Source organism: Talpa occidentalis, unplaced genomic scaffold, assembly GCF_014898055.3.
Source record: "Talpa occidentalis isolate TD23 unplaced genomic scaffold, MPIMG_talOcc4v2.1 talOcc4.12, whole genome shotgun sequence".
Lineage (NCBI taxonomy): Eukaryota > Metazoa > Chordata > Mammalia > Eulipotyphla > Talpidae > Talpa > Talpa occidentalis.
Window position 1 is genome coordinate 11694422 of NW_023601212.1, and position 22402 is coordinate 11716823.

General features: G+C 39.5%; 1 long non-coding RNA gene across 3 annotated transcripts in view; it reads right to left on the reverse strand.

The window, feature by feature from the left end:
• Positions 1-22402, reverse strand: part of LOC119240652 (uncharacterized) — a 39360-nt gene that overhangs the window by 9616 nt on the left and 7342 nt on the right. The window contains exons 3-6 of one of the 3 annotated variants that reach the window (XR_008551015.1): positions 22172-22327; positions 10055-10195; positions 8180-8347; positions 7066-7159 (exon numbers count right to left, since the gene is read on the reverse strand). This is a non-coding gene — a long non-coding RNA (uncharacterized LOC119240652). Of the gene's footprint in view, positions 1-7065; positions 7160-7917; positions 8348-10054; positions 10196-22171; positions 22328-22402 lie in introns of those variants that run through there. The other 2 variants (XR_008551014.1, XR_005124155.2) reach the window with 2 other exon arrangements.

The following is a 22402-nucleotide window of genomic DNA, read 5'->3' on the forward strand; positions in this document are numbered from 1 at the left end:
ATGCTAAGAGAAATAAGTCAGAAGCAAAATACTGGATGATTTCACTAATGTGGAATATAGAGAAACAAAGCAAAGGAACAGACCAACCCAAACCAAGACAAACCCTTTCATTCTGATTGCAGAACTGAGGTTACCAGAATGGGAGAGGGGAAGCAGCAAATCGTAGGAGTGAGGATGTGTGGGAGGGGGTTGTCCAGTGGACAGTGGTAGAGGGCTACTTTTGGTGGTGGGCATGGTATAGTAGTAACACATATTTGAAGAAGTGTGACTCTGTACTCCTAAAATATCTATAGTGTTATAAACCAACATTATTACCTCAGCAAGATAAAAAAATGCTAATACTAGCTTTTTATTGCTTTTACTGGAGCTGTTTTATAAATATTAAATTTCTTAATTGATATTAATAGGTGTTAGGAATGTGATTGATTTTTGTGAGTGTTGATTAGGTCTTTATATATATGTGTGTGTGTATATATATATATATATATATATGTTTATCTGCTTGGATTATCTTTTTCTTTTTGCCTCAATTATTTTATTAATTTTAAGACTTTCCTTTTTGTATTGTTTTTTTTTCCCCCTTACAAGTTTGATGCTACCTGTTGACCATTTATAGCAAAGAATTAAGAAATAAACATCTTACTTTAATGTAAGTAGCTTATGTGGGTTTCCTCTTCATTTGTTTAGGTTTGTTTCTCCAAGAGCTTTTCCCCTTAAAGAGAATGACTGGCAGTATTTTTTGTATAAGTCAGTAGGGCTTGTTGACAGGAAGGCTTCCCTGTAGGGTTTCCTGTGGGCAGAGAACAAGCCAGCAGACTGGGGAACACAGAGGTTGCCAGGTAGAGTGGGTAGAGATGCATTTTAAGTTTGATTATTTCCCCTCTGATTTTAGTCTAGACATTCAGAATTTCTTCAGTATTTCGTCTAAGGCCCCCATGCTCTCCCAGGAGCCCCATGTGATTTGATGGCTGGCTTTCTAGAGGGCAGTGTGCTGGTTTTTAGCCTGAGGGCAAAAGTCTCAGCTGCCAAGCTGTTTACCCAGGTCAGTGTCCCTTGGCACCGAATCCAGTTCTTTAATGAGGCCACTGATGATTGCCCCACAGCCCAGCATTGCATTGTCCACTGACAGTGCGCACCGGCCCTCTTGGGGCCTCATTGGGAAAACATGAGCATTTCTGGTGCCCTGGCCTGCACTTTCTATTCTGTTCTCTCCTGGGTCCATCTATCTTCTTTCTGTCTGTCAGAAATCAAAACAGTATCTGCTCCTGACATTCCTACTTGTTTCCTATTGCTGTTATCATTTCATTCTCATTAAAGAATCTTTTCTGTCTCTTTGATGGGAACATGGGAGGTAGTAGAGGTAAATGTGTGTTCTTAATCTACCATTGTGTGTGTGTGCGCGCACTACAATAACACATTTAGTTAATCCTTTAAGGGATTCTTTAAATTATCAGAATATATTCTCTGAAGTTCTCAGTTGGTTCCAGTGTTTGGACTGGTTCATGTTTATTTTTAACAAATTCATGCTGAACAATGTGTCAGAAATTAGTTATAAAGTCTTAAGAATTTTTTAAAAAGTTTTAAAGTGACATTTTAGTTTTATTTCACATAGTGATTTGTATGTAGAACCACTTGGTAATGTTGCCAGTGCTTTTCCTGTCCCCTTACTTCTTAAGTAAGACTTGAGCACCCAGCTCCACAGTGAACAAGAGAGAGGAGGTGCTTGCTAAGTGCTGTTGTAGACAGGATTCTGTAGGGAGCGCTGTGCCATTTGGATTCTCCTGATTCAGATTCCTTTCCCTAAAAATTCCTTAAACAAGTTAACTTATGATAAAGGCAACCCCAAAATTTTTATTATAAAGAACAGAACCCAAACTCTGAGATGAGCAGTGCGCTCAGCAGTTAGTAAATCTACAGTCAAACCTGGACTCTACCACTCACTTGAGTGAAACCATTTAGTAATAGTCTTGGCTTTCTGACTTACCTCACCCAACATAGTCACATCACACTTCACCCACAAAAGGGATGCTCTATTAGCTGAGGGGCATTCTATTAGTATGTGTTCTGTAACCCTTTTATCCAGTCATCTGTTGATAGGCATAGGAATAGATTTTAAGTACCTGAAATGTGCCAGACTGGTGCCAACCCACAGGTGTGGCCTCCAGTTTGGTGAGAAGCCATATAGATTTCCCCCAGGCCCCTCAAAAGTGAGACTAGAACTAGACTGTCTTACATAAGGATGTTTACAAAGGTGTCAGAGAGTATTTGTCAGAAAATATTTTGGCAATGGTGAATCTTGGCTTGGTAGTTTCTATAACGATGCTATTTATGGACCCTGTCTAGAAAAGAATACAAAAGTATGAATTGAAGAGGAGAATGTTTAGAAAGATATCTGTGCAAGTGTTTGTGAACTTTATAAGTAAATCTGAAGCATAAGCTTTGTGAACTTTTTGTAAATCTGCTTCTGGATTGAAGAGCATTAAAAGACGCCCTAGTGGTGTAGCGGGTTGAGCGTGGCGCAGCGGGTTGAGCGTGCTGTGAAGCTGTCCATAGCCTCTGCAGTGTGCATTAGATTCCTGGCCAGGGAGAAACCCACATGGCACAGTAGAACTCTCCTTTCTTGCCTGCTGCTCCCCTCAGCAGTGTTTTCAGTTGGTCTGCCTGTTCTGTTCCCTGCTCTGTTTCTGGTGAATTCTCTCACCCTCCCTTGCCTCTGACTGTACCCCAGTTCTTGTATAAATAAATAAATCTTAAAATAAATAAATAAATAAAGGATGCCCGATTCTCCTCCCCAAGCTCTCCCTCAGTAGACTGTGTGCTTAACCTTTCCATCACTGTTTTCATTACACAGGTAAGAAATAAAAGGCTTGCTGCTGATGAAAATATTTGGGTGCCAGGTAGCACTTCAATTCATACCATCCTCAATTGTCCAGGGCTTGCTCTTGGAAGATAAATGAGCTTAGTAAACATGCCAACTACATTGTAGAAACATTTGCAAAGACAAAGAGAAAAACAAATTTACCTATTCATTCTTCTACAACTCCCCAGATCATCATAGCCGGCAATTTTTTTTCTATTTTACACCCTCTTGAATTTTTTAACTTCCTGTATAGCAATCATCAGGAACATTTCCTGGCCATGCATTTGATAAATTTCTACTGAAACATTTTAAGAAACTTTTTCTTATGAAAAGAAAAAATAAGACATCTCAATACTATTGCTAAGCTGATTCCCCAAGGTTTGTTAGACAGACATTGCCAAAAAATGCATTTGCTGCCACCTATAGGAACAATGCTAAAAATACTGAAAGGATATTTTTTGTTTGTTTTTGTAGTGATTTTTTAAAAAGATTTATTTATTTATGCATATAAGAACTGGGGTACAGACCAGAGGTGTGGGGGGTGAGAGGATTCACCAGAGACAGAGTGGGAAACAGAACAAGAGATTGACTGAAATACACTATGTGGGGAGCTCTGCTGCGCCATGTGGTTAGCTCCCTGGCCGGGGATTGAACTCATGCTGCAGTGGATGCGAATAGCTGAAAGGATATTTGAAGATGATATTTGATGTATTAAGTGGAAATATCAGGGGGTTAGTTCTGTTTGTTTTCTATCTTTCGTCAGTCTGGCTTTCCTCCTTTTCTTTTAAAAAATGATATATTTGAATAAGCACTGTATTTCCCAGCATACATTTTTTTTTACAAATATTGTATTCATTTGTATTTGCAATGTTTTTCATATATTTTTATTATTACTTGCTTGCTTCTCAATGTAGACATATTGTGTAGGAATTTTAAAATGTAAAACTTTGTAAAATTATCCGTAATCCCACTTTTTTCATTTTCATGCTTTCTTTTTTTTCTTTTCAATTTGGTGTTTTTTTAATTAAATTTTTTTTACATCATTGTTCATTTTTAAACAATAGTTGCTTCCCTCCACTCCCTCAGATGTAGTCCCCATAGAGTTCCCTTCACCAGTGCACCTGTGCACCATCACCTCTGTCCCCTGTGCGCCTCCCTGCCTCCCTCTGATCCAAGCATAAAATTTTAAATGACAAAATGGCATCTAGTGAAAAGCTCTCCTGTCCCTTCTCTCCTTCCATTTTCCTCCCTAGAATCAATTCATTTATTGGCTTTTTGTGTCTCTTCCCGTAGATTGTCTGTATTTATACAAGATTCAGGGTTTATGTGTATATGGATATGTATGTTTATTTTTCCTTATAAACTGGTATTAGACACACTTTCCTCCACTTTGTTTTTGTTGGAGTGTTTGGTTTTCACCATCTGGACATAGTTCAGGCCAGCTCATTCTGAGCTGGCTTTTTTTAATGCTTATACTAGACCTCATTCAACCAGGGTCAGTATTACCAGCCTCAGCTGACAGACTTCTATGTTGTCTTCGTTTTGGTATTTCTTGTCCAATGATGTAGTAGCCTTTTTTGTACATAAAATTTTGCACGTGTGTAAAGTATACATAAACTACAATCCTGGAAGGAAATTGTTGAGGATTTTGACTCTTCCTCTCCCCAATCTAGTTATATCAAAGAGTCTAGCTAGGTCAAAAACCAGTGTTTACATAATTATAACTATGAAATATTATCAGCATTGTGCCATACAGTATGTCATAATCATCTTTCATCTTATGTAGCCTTTGCTTTTCCTGGCATTAATAATTTCTAATCCCTCTCACCATTGGCTGAATTGCTTAGTTTTCTGCTTACTATCCCTATTTTTTCCCCAGATGATCCAACAGATTTCTCCTACTCTTAGTAGTAATTTCCCCCAAATTCTCAAACACATTAAATAATCTGTCAGTTGTTTTTCTCCTTAGATGGATCCCTTTCACACTTCCACAGGCCTCTGTTCTTGGGATGGTTGCTTCAGGTGTGACAGGAATCTGATATTTTACAATTTTACATTTTCCTTTAGCATTTCCTGGGTGCATCTTCTGTCATTTTATGGATCCCTTTACTTCTTTTTTCTTGTTTATTCCACCTGTTAAATTGTGCTTTGGGAACTTCCTCCTAAGGGGTGCATGGTGAGCAAATTATTTAAGATTTTGCATGTCCCCTTACTCCCAATTTTGGGGAGTTTGGTTGGGTATAAACCTTTCAACACAAGTTCAATCCCGGCCGGCAAGGGAGCTACCCACATGGTGCAGCAGACCTCTCCTGACTCACCCACTGCTCCCTCAGCAGTGTATTTCATTCAGTCTGCCTGTTCTGTTCCCCATTTTGTCTCTGGTGAATCCTCTCACCCCCCACACCTCTGGCCTGTACACCAGTTATTGTATGCATAAATAAGTCTTTTTTTTTTTAAAGAAAACCTTTAGAAAAAATAAATCTTGCAGTTTCAATGTACTTTTATTGCAGAAATTTGAGGATGTTGCTCTTTTGTCTCTTAGTAGTCTGTATTGCTGTTGAAATATCTGATGCCTGTTAGACTGCTGATCCTTAGTACGTCATGTGAACTGCTTTTGCATTCTGGAAGCTGTCACGGTCTTCTCTTTATTCCCAGTGTTCTGAAATTTTAGGATGGTGTGCCTTATAAAGTGTGGCAGAGGCTGCAGTGGGCTGTCAGAAAACCTGTCTTCCTTTCATGGCACCAAGTGGCTGCAGAAAAGCTTGTGCCCAGCCCAACATGCATGCCCTGGCCTTTTGCTTCTGTGAACAACCATGTGACTGGTTTTCTCCCAGTGGATAGAATGTGGGTAGGACAGATGTGGTAGCTCAGGTGGTGGTGGTTTGGGGAGTGACCTGGGAAGGGGGGGTGAGAAACAAGGACGCAACTACCCCTGGTCTGACTGGGGTGAAGAAGGTAGGGTTGGGAACCCAAAGCCTGTGTTTCTGTTTCTACCCCATCTCCAGTTTCAGCCCCCTGCTCGGCCTGCCCCTGCAGCTTGGGAGGCACTTCATTTAACTGGATACCATGAATATCTTGCTCACATTCTTTCTCCAGGCTCTCAGGTTGCAATTTGTTCTGCTCTGATAAGTAAGTTGCCTCTTATTCATTCATTTTCTATCATCTAAAAGTTTATTCCAGTCCCTTTCTTTTGTTCTCTTTATATTTATAAATGATGTCATCCTTCCTCCACCACCCTTAATTGTTCTTGCGGTGGAGTATGGGTGGATCCAGGAGTGTTTTAGTTTCCTCAAAGTTTCTATGACAAATTACCACAAAATTGGCAGCTTAAAACAACATAAGTGTTTTCTCTGACATTTCTGTTTTTTTTTATTTAAATATTTTATTTTATATAATTGTTACATCTTTTTTTTTTCATCTTTGCACAATGTATGCATTTTCATTTTGGTTATATTCCTCATACTCTCTGTCATTTCTGGAAGCCAGAAGTCTGAAGAAAATTTCACTGGGCTGAAGTCAGTGTGTCAGTAGGACTGTTTCTCTTGCAGCTCTAAGGGAGAATCTGCTCCTGACTTCCTCCAGCTCTGGTGCTGCTGCCATCCCTTGGCATGTGGCTGCATCATTCCTATCTTTGCCCCAGGGTCCCACTACTCTATTTGTTCTCCTTTCCTATAAAGATGCTTGTTGTTGTATTTTGGGTTCATATAAAACAGGATAGGTAATCTTCCCTTCTAAAGAGCCTGAACTTAATCACATCCGCCAAGTCCTCTTCATATAAGGCACTTTCATAGGTTCTGGGAATAGGATGATACCATATATTTGGGAGTCATTATTTAGTCTACCATGGGAAGAGAAGATGAAAATATAGGCTCAATCTGCCATATTTAGTAGGGATTCTTTTTATATTTATTTACAATATATTTAGATTTCCTTTTTTACATTTAAATCTTTGGTCGGGTTGGAATTTGTTTTGGAATGGAGCTTCCCTATTATTCCCAAGCATCAATTATTAAGTATTTTATCTTTTCTCTCAGAAATAAAGAAATAAAAATGACTAACTTAAAAAATTAACACCCTCACATGTATTTTCCTGAAATGAGTAAAAAAATACCTTTTAAAAATGAAAAAATGTAAATGGATATAATTTTGGAGAAATTGCCTTTGCTCCTCTAACGTGATGTGCCCACCTGTACAAGGGGAAAGGAAAGCTCTCTTCCCAGCATCCCTTCTGTCTGATGAGAGCCCCCAGCCTCAAGCAGAATGAAGGATGGATATTACAGGTTTTATGTAGCTTTACTCCTAAGGACAAACAACAGTGGGAGAACTGTGTGAGGTAGGAAATGATTCTGTTATATTCCTCTGGTCTCCCAGCCTTTTAGGAAATGATACTTTGAAGACTGCAAACCTGTCACTGCAATGCATACCTGGAGACAAAGCAAACCAGGTCCCTAGTCAGACCTCCCGTGGGTCCTAGGCCTGCCTGGGCTGTTCCCCAACCTGAACCTAGAAAGTACAAAATATTCAAGCGTTCACCCTGTTTCTGGTACACCCAGCAAATAGCCAGTTGCCTCTATGGAGAGTTTCTGTGTAGTCTGTTAATAAGAATTTTTCATTCTGAGCCTTCTTTTTACTTTAAGGGAAATTTAGAGTGTACCACAGTAATTGTTTTGTTTCAGAGCACTGTAATTTAGTTCTTTCCTGGGCTTTGTATGTATGAGTCACGTTTTTGCAGCAGTGTTAGAAATGGAAATAGGGGCCTCCCCAATGGCGCAGTGGGTTGAGCACAGTGCTGTGAAGCTGTCTGCAGCCTCTGCAGCGTGGGTTCGATTCCCTGCTGGCCAGGGAGATACCCGCAATGCGCTGCAGACCTCTCCTTTCTTGCCCGCTGCTCCCCTCAGCAGTGTTTCACGTCCGTCTGCCTGTTCTGCTACCCACTCTGTCTCAGGTGAATTCTTTCACCCTCCCATGCCTCTGGTCTGTACCCCAGTTCTTGTATAAATAAATTAAAAAAAGAAATGGAAAAAGAAGAATATTCTTTCTGAAAACTTGAGATTTCAAACTGCATCTTTTATTTTTATTCTCTTGTTAGATTTAGTCTTAAGGATGAAAGAATTCAAATCAGATTTTTGTCCCAAGTACTAATGGAAGAAGTTCCTTCTGAATTTTGCAATACCATTTTGTAAATGAGCTATTATCATTTGGCTTTGTTGACCTCCATTCCTGAATGCCCTGTCTTCTGTCCACAAATACACACATATCTCTGGAGTCCTATATCTTTCTTTATGGGTATTTAGACTTGTGTGCAGTCTATTTTGTTACCTTTTATAAGGTAGCAAAGTATCCTCTTCATCTCAGTTTGATTGTCCTGTCCTTGTCCAACACCAGATATTCCTCCTTTTAATAGACCAATAACTCAGTGTAATTCTTTATTTTTATTTCAAGCCTGCTCCAAGAGCAAAGAAAGAAATTGGTGAGTTGAAGTATGAGCTGTGAACAAAGTAAGGAGAAAAGAGAAGATGTGGATCTTGTATCTTTTTTGAAATTTGAGCACAATATCAGAAAGCACATTTAAGCCACAACCACTCTTCTTGTACTGCCTACTTTCCTCCTTACCTTTGCTGTGAAAACCTTAGCATTATGTACTATTGCTCAGTTTAGAAAATGCTTATTTGTTTATTAAAGTTTCTAAGGTGACAGAAAATGTTTTTAAAAATTTCTTGAAATAACATTGGTTTATAGCATGGTACATGATTTAGAGGAGTAGTTTCACACCTCCTTGCCTCATCACCATACCCCACCCACCCCAGAGCACCCATATCTCTTTATTGTATACCATTGGGTCCCCTCCTCCCCACAGCCCCTCTAGCAGCTGCAATTCTTCAGTTATTCCTAGGCTTTGTTTAGGTTTAGTTTTGTTAGTTTTTGTTTTGTTTCTCTATATTTCACATATGAGTGATGTCGTCCAGTATTCATCTTTCTCTCTGGTTTATTTCACTTAGCATAATACCCTACAGTTCCATCCATGTTGTTGCAAATGTCAGGAGTTCATTTTTTTTATAGCTGAATAAAATGTGGTATATATCCCATCATGCATATATACCACAACTTCTTAATCCAGTCATCTGTCATTGGACACTTAGGTTGTTTCCATAACTTGGCTACTAGAAATAGTGACAACAATAGTATAGTGCCTGGTGCTTCCAACAACTCAAGATGGCAGTTCCCGCAATGTATAGTTATTGTATGTAAACTGTCTGTAGGATGCTCAGGATATTGTCCATGGTGAGCAGCCAGATGAGATCCCTGCTCTTATGTAGCTTACATTTCAGCTGGAAAAGCAGATAATTAGCATTCAGTCAAATCAGTAAAATAATTATAGATGTTGAAATTAACAGGATGTGTGAAGAGGGAGAAGCAAAACATGGTGGAAGAGTTTGCTCTCAGCACGCCTTTCCCTCAAGCTCAGAAATATAATAGGAGCACACAAGCAGGTGAGCTCTTCAGAGACAGTGGTGGCCATCAACTTGACCTCATGGTGGATTATCCAGTTTGGATGGTACATGGTGAATTTTAAGGCTCTCCCCCATTCCAACCCCACTGGGCCCTGCCTAACTCATAGCCTGTTTTTCCCTTCCAGTAGATGTCATGGGCTCTTGGCAAACTTTTAGGTCTTAGCCTCACTTTGGGCCGAGTCTGTTTTTCTGGGCATTTGCCCATGAGACAAATGGGTGATTTTCAGAGTTTGATGGAGAGTCTCTCCCCTACTTTTCTTCTATCTATTTGCTTTGAACCTCTCACCCATTAAAGATCTTTGCACACACTAGAGTTTGATTATTTTTTTGAAGGGCACACATGGCTGGACCCTTTAGAGTGGGCATAATGGGGTTTTCCTCTTGGCATTTTGGGGCTCTGGGTACCCATTGGTTTTGTCCGGTTTCACTTACATATTGAATATAGCAGAAGAGTGAATTGCAGGCACATTGACATTTCATTTGAAATGCATGGATGTCCTGATGCTGTCCAGAAATCTTGTGAGATTTCCCCAGCCCTTCTCTCACTCACTCTATTCACTCCTTGCTATCACTCTCATCACTATGTCATTTTGAAACCAAACAAAAGCCAGAGGAGGATGACCCAACTGGGCGGGGGGTGGGGTGGGGGGGTGGGAGGGTGGGGGGAAGTGTTTCATCTCACCTGTGTGCTTAAGACTACAGGGACTGCAGGGACATGGTGCAAAAGCAGGCAATTGCTCCTCTTCCTCTTACAGTTTCACTCTTCAAAGTACAGCTCTTCTCTCTCTAGAAATATGTCCTCATTCAGTCAAATCCATAAAAACTGTTTAGAGAATCAATAGGGCAGGTGATTTTGGTAACTGACAAGCGCTTACACTGAAGGGATGGGGCTACATAAGACAGGGTCCTGTTTTTACTGATCTTGGGCTAATTACCATTTCTGTCTGAGGTTTGCTCTGATAATGTGTGGTAGAGCACTATGCACATCCAACGTATGGAATTCAATAAATGTTATTAATATTCCAATGATCAAAATTTGCAACAAATTTAATCTGATTACTCAGTTATTTGAAGACTCAGTTATTGAGCCACCCTTTTCAGAGTTTTCTTTCATTCATACATTTCATGAAACCACAGCTTCATTTAATTTTAATATAATTATTAGCCTTATCATTTTAATATAATTATGAATCTTTTATTTCTAGTCGAGAAAGTGTCACACCCCACCTCTGTTCCTAAAGTTTTGCACATTTGCAGAAACAAACCATTGGCCTTCTAACTAAAGTCAGATTTGTTTTCTTTTCACCGCACATTGTGTTCCCTTGTTATAGACTTTACGAGTTCATTTCTGGTCCTCCCTCTCCCTGATTCCAACCAACTGGAAAAGCCCTCCCTGGCTGGCAGTGGACTCTTAGGTTTGGAGTCCACAGTGCATTCCCAGTTTGAATCCCTCCTTGTGTATTTGCAATCTGCCAAACTACTTCCTTTTCACTTTGGCACCATCTGTTGGAGGGAAATGAGCAGTGCTGCTTGTGGCTCTGCAGTCTCCCAGTAAGTAGAAATGTATGCAATACATCTTTCCTTAAAATTATGCTTGCTTTCCACTGTCAAGTTCTTTCTCTTGACAGGAATTTAAATGATTTTTGGTCCTACCTCCTGAGCACATTTTATTTCTCAAAGGAAAGTTCCATTGTCCCTCAGTAGTAATTCTTTGGCCAGAGGGAACTGATGGAAGCTGAATTTATTCAGCCATTCAGATGACCAAGATATATTTCTTATACATATTTGGTCTTCATCCACAGCCTTGTCATTTCCTAAGAGTAGAGAGTGATAAAGGTTATGTTATGTTGATGAGTAACTTTTGAAAGCGCCTGAGGCTGGGGCTGGTTGCCAGGGAAACTGGTGTGACTAGAGGGTGGGACTTTCAGTCCTGCCCCCTGATTTCCTGAAGACCAGGGCTAGAAGTTAAATTAGTTTAACCTCAAAGTAAGTTAATCATGTCTATGTAATGAAGACTTCATAAAATCACAAGAGGAGGAACCTTCAGAGAACTTTCTGGTTGGTGATCTTATGCAATCTGGGGGAGAATGGCACACCTGAGAAGGCCTGGATGTTCTACGTCCTCTCACCATACCTTCCCCTGTGCATCTCTTCCATCTGGCTGTTCCTGAAATATCCTTTGTAATAAATCAGTGATCTAGTGAATGAGCAGGTTTCCTGAGTTCTACACAGCAGTCTATCAAATTATCAGGTGCCCTAGGTACCTCTCTGATTTATAGCTAGTGGGTTAGAAGCACAGGTAATAATCTGGGCTTGTGGTAGGCACTTAAAGTCTAAGGAGGGGGTTGTGGGGACCTCCAATCTGTAGGTCATTGGTCAGAACCCCAGGTGACCTGGGCTTTCAAGTAGATTCTGAAGTAGAGGACAGTCTTTGGACACTGAGCCCTTAACTTGAGGAACCTGACACTATCTGTGGGTAGAGAGTGTCAGAAATGAATTGAGTTCTCCAACACCCTGCTGATGTCTGAGAATTGCATGTTGATGTGGGGAAAACTCTATACCCAGGTTGGATATTGGTCTCAGGACAACAACAGGCACCTCCCATGGATTATTTTTCCTCTATTAGAATCACGGGGACTCACTTGAGTCTTAGATTCTAAGTGAACACATTGTTTATGCAATTTTCCAGACCCTTTGCCCTCCTTATCTCAGAAATCTGGCCCATCAGGTCACTTTACTTCTACTCTCAAGTCCCCAGATGAGTATCTTCAGTTCATAAATTCTTTCCATTAATGCTTATTGGGTAACTAATACTATTGTGGGTAAGATCTATATTTAGCTAAGAGTATTTAATATACTCTTTTTGGTAGTACATGAAAATTATATCTAGGAGGTGGGGGAAAGAAAAGGTGGATATGGAGACAGACAATAAATAAGTCAGTATAAGGTATGTATGATAGTAAGTGTGATAAGTCAGGAAAATCAGCTTGGGAAGAGGGGAGGGAGTACTGTTACTATAATATGATTTGCAGAGGTCTAACTGAAAAAATGACATTTGAAAAGACATCTAGGGAAAATGAGGAAGTGAAGCATACAACTATTGGGAAGAAAGCATCTTAGGCAGAAGGAACAGTAAGTGAAAATATCCTGAGGGAGAGGCCTCCATGGCTAGAAACCGGTGAAAAGTAGAAAATCAGATCAGGGAGACAAGGGGAGCAGGTTGCACTGGTCTTATCAGTCTTGTAAGAATTTTACTTCTGCACTAAATGATTACTGTGTGGTAAGAGGCTGCTTTGAACAGGAATGGCATGATCTGACTTAAATTTTTTATAAGATTTATGTTGAGAAAAAACCATGAAAGGAGCAAATACAGAAATTGAGAGATACAGGAGGGGAATATTGCAGTAATCCAAGGGGCCATGGATGTAGTAGATGGAGAATAAGAAGTGGTCACATTTTAATAAATCCCAAAGATAGAACTGACAGGATTTGCTGACGAGTTGACTTGGTGTGGGATGAGATAAAGTGGGGCCTCAAGGATGACTTCAGGAAACTACAGGATAGAGCTGCCAATAGTTGAAACATGGAAGACTGGGAAGAGAAGTTTTTTTGAAGGATGATGGTTCAGAAATCGATAATTCCATCTAGCACATGTTAATTTGAGAGGCCGATTAGACATCCAAATGGTGATGTTGAATAGGTTGTTAGAAACATCAGATTTGGAATCCAGACCAGAGGCCTGAGCTGGAAATAATAATTTATGCTTCAGCAGCATATAGCAGTGATGGTATATTTTATAGCCAGTAGCAGCCTGGATATAGTTCCCTAGCAGAAAGTGGAAAAGGAAGATATAAGGACTGATTCCCTGAGGTGCTTCAACATTTAGAGTTTGGGACATCAGGGTAAATCAGCAAGGGAGATGTAGAGGGAGCAGTCACCAACAGGAGCAGAAGCAAGAAATGTGTCATTGAAGGAAAGGGGAGGAAACATTTGTAGAAGAAAATAGTAACCAACGTGACAGATGTTGATGGATCAAAAGAAAGAGGACTGAGAGTCGACCATGACATTTAGCCATGTGGAAGTCACTGAAGTCCTTGACTCAGGCAATCTTAGTGAAGTGATGAAGTGAAGTCTGTCTTTAATATTTTAAAAAGAGAAGGAATATGCATAACTCTTTTGAGGAGATTTTCTTTAAGGGGAACAGAGAAATGGAAGAGTAGCTGCAGTGGGATGCAGTTTCAGAGCAACTGCATAGAAGCGTAAGTTACATACAATAAAATGCTTATATTTTAGGTGTACTCTTCTATGAGTTTTTACAAATGCATGTACTCTAGTAAAACCATACCAATCAACATATAGGACATTTCCATCACCCTAGAAAATTCCCTCACACTTCTTGCTGCTAGTGCTCCCATCTCCCAGCTGAGGCAACTGCTGAGCCTAGGTATCTGCCACTATTGATCTTGCCAGGCCTGACCTTCATGTTATGCCCAGTTGTCTGCTGTTGGCAAGTCAGAGGACAAGCCCAATAATATCTTTATTTCTGTCATGACCAGAAATGAAACTCAAGATGTATCCTCAAAGTTGAAAATATTATGATGTTTGTACATTGGTGAAAAGTGACTCACTGACTGATGATAGTTAGGTGTCATTTTTAAAAAAGATTTATTTATCTTTTTTATTTATTTTTTTTACATCACTGTTCATTTTTAAAGAATATTTGCTTCCTCCCACCCCCTCAGGTGTAGTCTCTATAGAGTTTCCTTCCCCAATGCACCTGTGCACCATCACCTCAGTCCCCTGGGCTCCTCCCTCCCTCCCTCTGATCCCTCTCCCGCCTCCTCCCCTGCAGGATGTCTCTGATTTACAATTGTCCATTTTTGCTTTGTTGTGTTTTGTACTGTTATTTTTTAAAGTGTTTTTTTTAAAACCACCATTGTAGACATTTTCGTTACCCTCTCTGGACAATTTGACATTTCTAACTTCAGGCTTGTGGAAATGAGACCCTTTTATGTCCACTTTTTAGGTACAGTCCTCTCTCTCCTTTGCTACTGTTTGTATGCTCCAGATCACCCAGCACCTGTGGGACTCTGCTTCTCAGGCTTTCCTGCCAAACAACACCAAAGGGAGCAAAACATGAGAATTGATAGTAACTATTTCCTAATTTATGACCAGAGGTCACAGTCTAAGCATGGAACTGGTTACTCCTTTCTATCTGGGGTTTACTCTGGAGCTTGAACTTGATTTAACCATAGCACCATCTACTTATTACCATGTCCACATTTTTCTAGATCTAGAATTTTCTGCTTATATCTCCATGGGTTACTCAGATTTTGGAACTTACTTCTCTCCTTTAGTATATAATATTCTCTGGGCCTCTGCCAATCAAATCTGCTTGGGCTTTTGGAATTGCCAGCCTAGTTTCTTTTCTAATTAAACCTTTATCTACATTGCAGAAATAGAAATGATTATGGCTATCTCTTTAGGTTAAATATTCACAGACAACATTTTTGCATTTACTCTACTCTCTACTGGAGCTTGAAGGTAGTTACCTTCAAGAGGGGCACGGGGGACATAATATTTGCCAGTCTAGAAAAAGCCCCCAGGTTCCCTCTTCTTAGTGCCTCTGTGCCAGAGTGGCTGGCTCCGTCTCTCCACTGCTGAACACAGAAAAGTCTGGCATAAATTTCCCTTCATCCCACTTCACCAGGCAACCAATTTTTCTACCATAATATGAATCACCACTACCTCCACTTTGTCTTCAGTGCTGCATGAGAGAGGTTTATGTATATCTGGATATACACTCAGGGATAATCAGTGCAATCATGTTGCGTCACGATGGGTGAGTTGTGAGAACTGCAGTTTGGGTGATTCCATCATTGTGTGGGCATCACAGAGTGTACTTCTATAAACCCAGATGGAAAAATCTAGCTCACAGCCAGGCTGTCTGGTGCTCCTGGGCTGCAAGCTTGTATGGCAGGTTACTGTTCTGAGCACTGCAGACAGTTGTAGCACAATGTTATTTGTGTATCAAAACACAAAGAGGCACAGTGAAAATACACCCCAGATGAAAAGTATACATCTGTACAGGGCACTGCATCAGTGGAGCTTACAGGACATTGGGTGAGTTAGTGAGTGAGCATGAATGATCATAAAGGCCATGGACGTTACGGTATACTGCTCTAGATTTTATAAACTGTACACTTAGGCTACACCCAATTTATAAAAAAAAGTATTTTTCTTTCTTTAATAATAAATTGACCTCAGCTTACTGAAACTTTATAAACTTTTTAATTTTTTAAAAACTTTTCGACCCTTTTGTCCCTTAGCTTAAAACACCAACATGTTATACAGCTGTTCAGAATTACTCCCCTTTTTATATGCTTATTCCATAAGCTTTCCCCCAACTTTTTGTTAACAAGTAAGACATAAATACGCTTATTAGCCAAGCCCATGCCAGTGTGAGACCATCAATATTGCTATCTTCCACCTCCACATCTTGTCCCACTGAGGGTCTCCAGGGGCAATGCCTTGTACTGAGCTGTCCTCTCCTACGATAGCAGTGTCTTCTCTAGAATATGTCTTGATGACCTGCACAAAGCTTTTCTTGAAAAGGTATCACTATTTTCAGAAATATGTCCATGGTGGTTTGCTTGGCTTGCTTCTTTTTTCATCATAGATTTGTTTGTAAGCAGATAATGCACCATGAACATTATCTGCTTACCTTCTCTATTAATGAAAATTTTTCTCTCTTGGACATGATGCTTTCTACATTTCTAAGGAGCTTGCTGAGGTCTGCAAAATCTTCCACTAAACCCTTCTCTGCCAATTTTCTTTGGGAGTCTGCTTCCTTTCTTTTCCTGTGGTTTCTTTTCCTCTTGCCTCTTCTTCAGCAATGCATTCTTATTCCAGTTCCAAGAACTCCTCACTACTCAACCCCCCAGGAACAGCATCTCGAAGCCCCTCACTGTGTCTTCATCCACACCCAGGTTTAATTTGCTTGCCATCTCACCCACAACCCTGTTGAGTTTTGCAATCTCTTTATCCTCAGCAAATCTTTTGAAGTCACGGACGAACCTCTTGAGTGTCTTTTTTCAGACGTCTGTTACTCATACATTTCTTGGTGACATTAACCCATGCAAGATTCCTGGTGCAGTCACAGATGTTGTAATCTTCCCACAATTGCATCAGTGACTTCTCAGTGTTTTCCTCTGAATGTGCAACAACAGCCTGGGCCAAGCCCTTTCTTAGGTAACAGGTTTTTTTTTTTTGTTTGTTTGTTTTTTAAAGATTTATTTATTTATTTATACAAGCACTGGGTACAGTCAAAAGTGTGGGAGGGTGAGAGAATTCACCAGAGCCAGAGCTGGGAACAGAACAAGCAGACTGATGAAATACACTGCTGAGGGGAGCAGCGGGTGAGACAGGAGAGGTCTGCTGTGCCATGTGGGACCCTTGCCAGCGGCTGGGGATTGAACCAGCACTGCAGAGGCTGCGGGCAGCTTTGTAGCCCAGCACTCAACCTCTGCGCCACCAGGGGAGGCCCTAGGTAACATGTTTTTGAATCTTTTATAAATTCTTGATCCACTGGTTATATCAAAGAAGTGATGTTTGGAAGGAAAATGCCACTTTGATTTTGGGGTAAGATGACCAATAAAAGGAGAGTGCCTGGAAGCATTATCAAAACAGTAACTACAATCTTGAAAGGTATCTTACTCTTCAGACTCTATTTTGAATATAGCAATTCAGGAGGGCATCTTGGAAGAGGTGCTAGGTCATCCATGACTTCTTATTGCTCCTATTGTACACTGGCAGGTATGCTTACATTTTGCTTATATTTGCAAAATAATACTAGTTATTTTGTATATGCTAATATTGTATTCTTCGACTTCTAGTAGGTAGTTTGAAAAGATTTTGCTCACATAAATAAATTATATCCAGATAAGGTTACATATAAATACATATACTTATATTAAAATATTATAATTATATATAAAATATATTATGACATTGATTCTATAATAGATACTAGTTATATGTCATTTATAACATTATTTATTATGATATATATAATTTATATGTAAATGTTAGCTTACCTGAAATATTTCTATTTAAAATATGTTGGATCATTTAATGGCAACAAGGTAAAATCTTATTTACTTAAAAGCTGATTTCTTTTCTGTAAAGAAGGTGGTATTGACTGAGTTACAAAATAAAACAAATTGTAATGATTAGAGGAAAACCAAGTGCATTGAATCTACAATTTATGGAATGGTAAGCATATGAGTTTTTAAAGTGAGAAAACCTAGATTGAGTTATTTTCTTGTAAACCATGTGTCATTGGGCAAAATATGCAACCATTGCCTTGAACCTCAGTTTTTTATCTGTAAAATAAAGCAATCACAAAAACATTTAGGGAACTCATATCAGGTGCCAGGCCAAGCCCATTATGTTATTACCTTTTTTACTCCTCTTATCAAGGTGCATACAGCCATATCTCAATTTACAGATGAGGAAACTGAGGTTTAAGATGTTACATAATTTGTAAGGTCACACACCACCAAAGTGATGAATTTGGGATTCAGAGTCTGCCTCTGGAGAACATGATCTTAACTATTACTCTACTACCTTATAATAATACGCTGGGGTTGTCAAAGTAGTTAATATATGTTAAAATTCTTAAACACTTTTACATTCTTTAATTATTTTTATCTCATCAGAGTATAATTAATCAATAGGGGGGCATCTAGGTGTAAAGGAACAATGATAAAGATTCATCCCCTAAAGCAAAGAAAGTGAAAGAAATGATAAACAGCGGGGATTACATCAAACTAAAAAGCTTTCCTGGAGGCACAGGTGGTTAAGAAGACACAGCACTGTGAAGCTGTCCACAGCCACTGCAGCATGAGTTCAATATCTGGCCAATGAGGTGACCCACATGGCGCAGCAGACCTCTCCTACCTCACCTACTGCTCCTCTCAACAGTGTAGTTCAGTAGATCTGCCTGTTCTGCTCCCCACTCTGTCTCTGGTGAATCCTCTCACTCCGCCCCCAAACCTCTGGCCTGTACCCCAGTTCTTGTATGCATAAATAAATAAATCTTAAAAAAAGCTTCCATACAGCAGAAGATACATTAACCAAAAACAACTGTTTGGGAGAAAAATTTTTGCACTCCATACAAATGATAAGGGGCTGATCATAAAGATCTACAAAGAGCTTACATAACTCAACAAAAACAAAGTAAACAATCCATTCAAGAAGTGGGCAGAAGAACTAAACAGACATTTCTCCAAAGAGGGAATGCAAATGGGCAACAGGCATATGAAAAAAGGTTCAACTTCACTTATAATCAGGGAAATGCAAATCAAAATCACAATGAGATACCACCAGAGAGAATGGCACATATTAAAAAAATCTAGCAACAACAAATGTTGGGGAGGATGTGGAGAAAAAGGAACTCTCCTGCACTGCTGGTGGGAGTGCAAACTGGTCCAACCACTATGGCAAGCTGTGTACAGGTTTTTCAAACTATTCAAAATGGAGCTTCCATATGACCCAGTAATTCCATCCCTAGGGATCTACTGAAGGGACACCTGTACCGCTATGTTTATTACAGCACTATTTATAGTAGGTATGGAAACAACCCAAATGCCTAAAAACAGATGACTGGATCAAGAAGATGTGGTATATATACATAATGGAATACTTACTATTATTCAACAATCAAAAAAAGATAAACTCATGCCATTTGCAGCAACTTGGATGGAGCGGGAAGGGATTATGTTCAGTGAAATAAGCCAGAAGGAAAAGGAAAAATATCGGATGGTTTCACTTATAGGAGGAATACAGGGGAACCAAAGAAGGGATCAGGAAAAATAATAATGAAAAACCAAAATTAACAGGTAACTATAAATCAGAGACATTCTGCAGGGGAGGGGAAGGGAGAGAGATCAAAACAGGGGAGGGGGAGCGCACAAAGGACTATGGTGGTGGGAATTTTACTGGGACTATACCCGAGAGGAGAAAGTAAATACTGTACAAAAATGAACAATGATGTAAAATGAATAAATAAATGAATAAATAAATTTAAGAGATGAAAAAATAAAGGAACACTGAGCTTATAAAATCAAGAGTCCTGGGATTCAAGTACTGATTTCTCCCTAAGTTAGCTGAATTGACTGTAGCAAGTCACTTAACATTTTGGGCCTTGATTTTTTTAATCTATGAAAGTCATTGGTATCATTTTTTTCCTTCTAGGTAGAAAATTAGGTCATTTTGTCATTTGCTAATGTTCTGAAACAAGCTTTCCCTCATATGCTGGCTCTAAGCTTTCTCGTATCGGAGACTTAGTTGGCATTTTCCTGCCTTGCTGGAGTGCCTTGAATGCATATATATATATATATATATATATATATATATATACAGATTATCAAAAGCACAACAAGCTTAGAAAAATCCATGAACAATGGAAAGATGGATTTTTTTTTAAGTTTGTTTATTTTTGTTTTGTTTTGAGTGGGTAATGGCATTTGGTGGTCCAAAATTCAAAACACTGTCACAGATGCTACATTGTGGAGTCTTGTCCCTACCCTGTCATCTAACCTATTCCTCCTCCTTCCGGTGTTTATCTATGGAAGTTCAAGCAATATGAGCAGGAATATTCTTCTTTTTCCCCCTATTACACAAAACATGATTCATTATATTCACTATTATGTACTTTGCCTTTTTCTCTTAACAGTACGTCTTGGAAATTATCATACATCAGTACACAAAGAGCTTCCGTGTTTTCCTCCAGCTGTGTGTTATTCAACCATAGGGTGGTAACTCAATTTGTTTGTTTAACTAATCTAATGACGGGCTCTTGAAGGACATTTCTAATATCTGGTTATGACAAACAATGCTGCAAATAGATAACACTGTATGCACATAATTCATATTATACAGTTTCAGCTATAGGGTGAATTCCAAGAATTGATTTCCTAGGTTAAAGGATAAATGATTTGTAATTTTTATAAATATTACATAACATAAATAGTCTATATTAAATATTATAAACATTTTATAAATAATACATAGTTGTGTAATTATTGTCATATTGTTCTTTATATAAGTCAGTCTGTTTTGCATACCAATAGGAATATGCCAGAGTGCCTGCTTCACCAACATCATGTGCTGTCAAACATCGTATTTTAAAAATAATCTGATAGAGGAAAAGGTATGCAAAGTGATTTTAATTTGCATGAAGATGAAGCTTTCAAAGGAGAATTGGGAGGTTAAAATGTTGATTAAAGTTTAAGGTTGATTGATATAGAAATGGATTCTTCTAAATAGGCCCCAAATTGAAGCTTTGCTGCAGACTAATGTTCAGAAATGCCTATAAGTAACTGCTGTACTTATGGGGATTGAACTCGTGCCATAGTGGCTGGTAATGGCTTGCTAGTGCTGAGACTTTAACCCTAGCACCATCAGGGAGGCCCCCTGGAGGAAATACTTTTTAACAAGGAGACAAAAACTCTTTTATGCACACATGCGCGCACACACACATCAGCAGAAGCATTTGTTTTAGTTTCAAAGAAATAGAAATATGTAAATTCCAAACTATTCTTCCTCTCAACTCTTCAATCTTGCTTTTATTTTTATCCTCTGATAAAATCATCATTGCTATTATTTTATTTATTTCAATTTTTTAATTATTATCTTTTTATTTTTTATATCATTGTTCATTTTTAAACAATATTTGCTTCCCCCCACCCCCTCAGGTGTAGTCCCAGTAGGGTTTCCTTCACTACTGCACCCGTGCACCATCACCTCAGTCCCCTGTGCTCCTCCCTCCCTCCCTCTGATCCCTCTCCCTTCCCCTCCCCGGCCCCCCCCCAAGTAGGTCTCTGCTTTATAATTGTCTGTTTCTGCTTTGTTGTGCTTTGTACTGTTATTATTTTTTTACACTGATGTCTTATTTGGTTCCCCTATATTCCTGCTCTAAGTGAAACCATCTGATATTTTTCTTTTTCCTTCTGGCTTATTTAACTGAGCATAATTCTTTCTAGCTCCATCCACGTTGCTGCAAATGGCATGAGTTTATCTTTTATGATTGCTGAGTAATATTCCATTGTGTATATATGCCACATCTTCCTGATCCAGTCATCTATCTTTGGGCATTTGGGTTGTTTCCAGGTATTACCTATTGTAAATAGTGCTGCAGTAAACATAGGGTACAGGTGGTCTTTTGAATCAATGTGTTTGTGTCCTTTCCTGATTCTTACTTAGATTTTTTTTTAAAAAAGATTTATTTATTTATTTATACAAGCACTGGGTACAGTCAGAAGCGTGGGAGGGTGAGAGAATTCACCAGAGCCAGAGCGGGGAACAGAACAGGCAGACTGATGAAATACATTGCTGGGAGGAGCAGCAGGCGGCAGGAGAGGTCTGCGCACCATGTGGGACCCTTGCCCAGCGGCCAGGGATCGAACTGGCACTGGAGAGGCTGCGGGCAGCTTCGCAACACAGCGCTCAACCGCTGTGCCACCGGGGAGGCCCCTTACTTAGATTTAACACAGTTGTTCATATTTTCTTGCCTGTTGATTCTTCCTTTTGTGTTCAATTTCACTGTTCTCAAAGAACATCATATTAGTTATCAATTGCTGCATAACAAATGACTCCAAACCATAATAAGCTGAAATCATGTTTGTTATCACAGTGTATATGAAGAAGACAGAATCGGGTGTGTTCACTGGGCCCTCCGCTTGTGGGTGCCTGCAGTCCAGCAGTTAGCTGGCAATGTGGTTGTGCTGGGACTCACCTAAGGAAGTATGTGCTTCCAACTCACACTGAGGGCTCTTGAGGAGACTCCATTCTTCATGGGTTGATGACATGACTGACATCCCAGTTCCTTGCCAGCTCTTTGCCAGAGGCTACCTTCAATTCTTTGCCATGTGGTATTCTCCTTCTGGGACTCCTAAAATAGAAGTACCTTAGACCGTTTGTTATTGTCCCACAGGTCAATGGTACCTCTTTCTTTTTTCCCCCATAC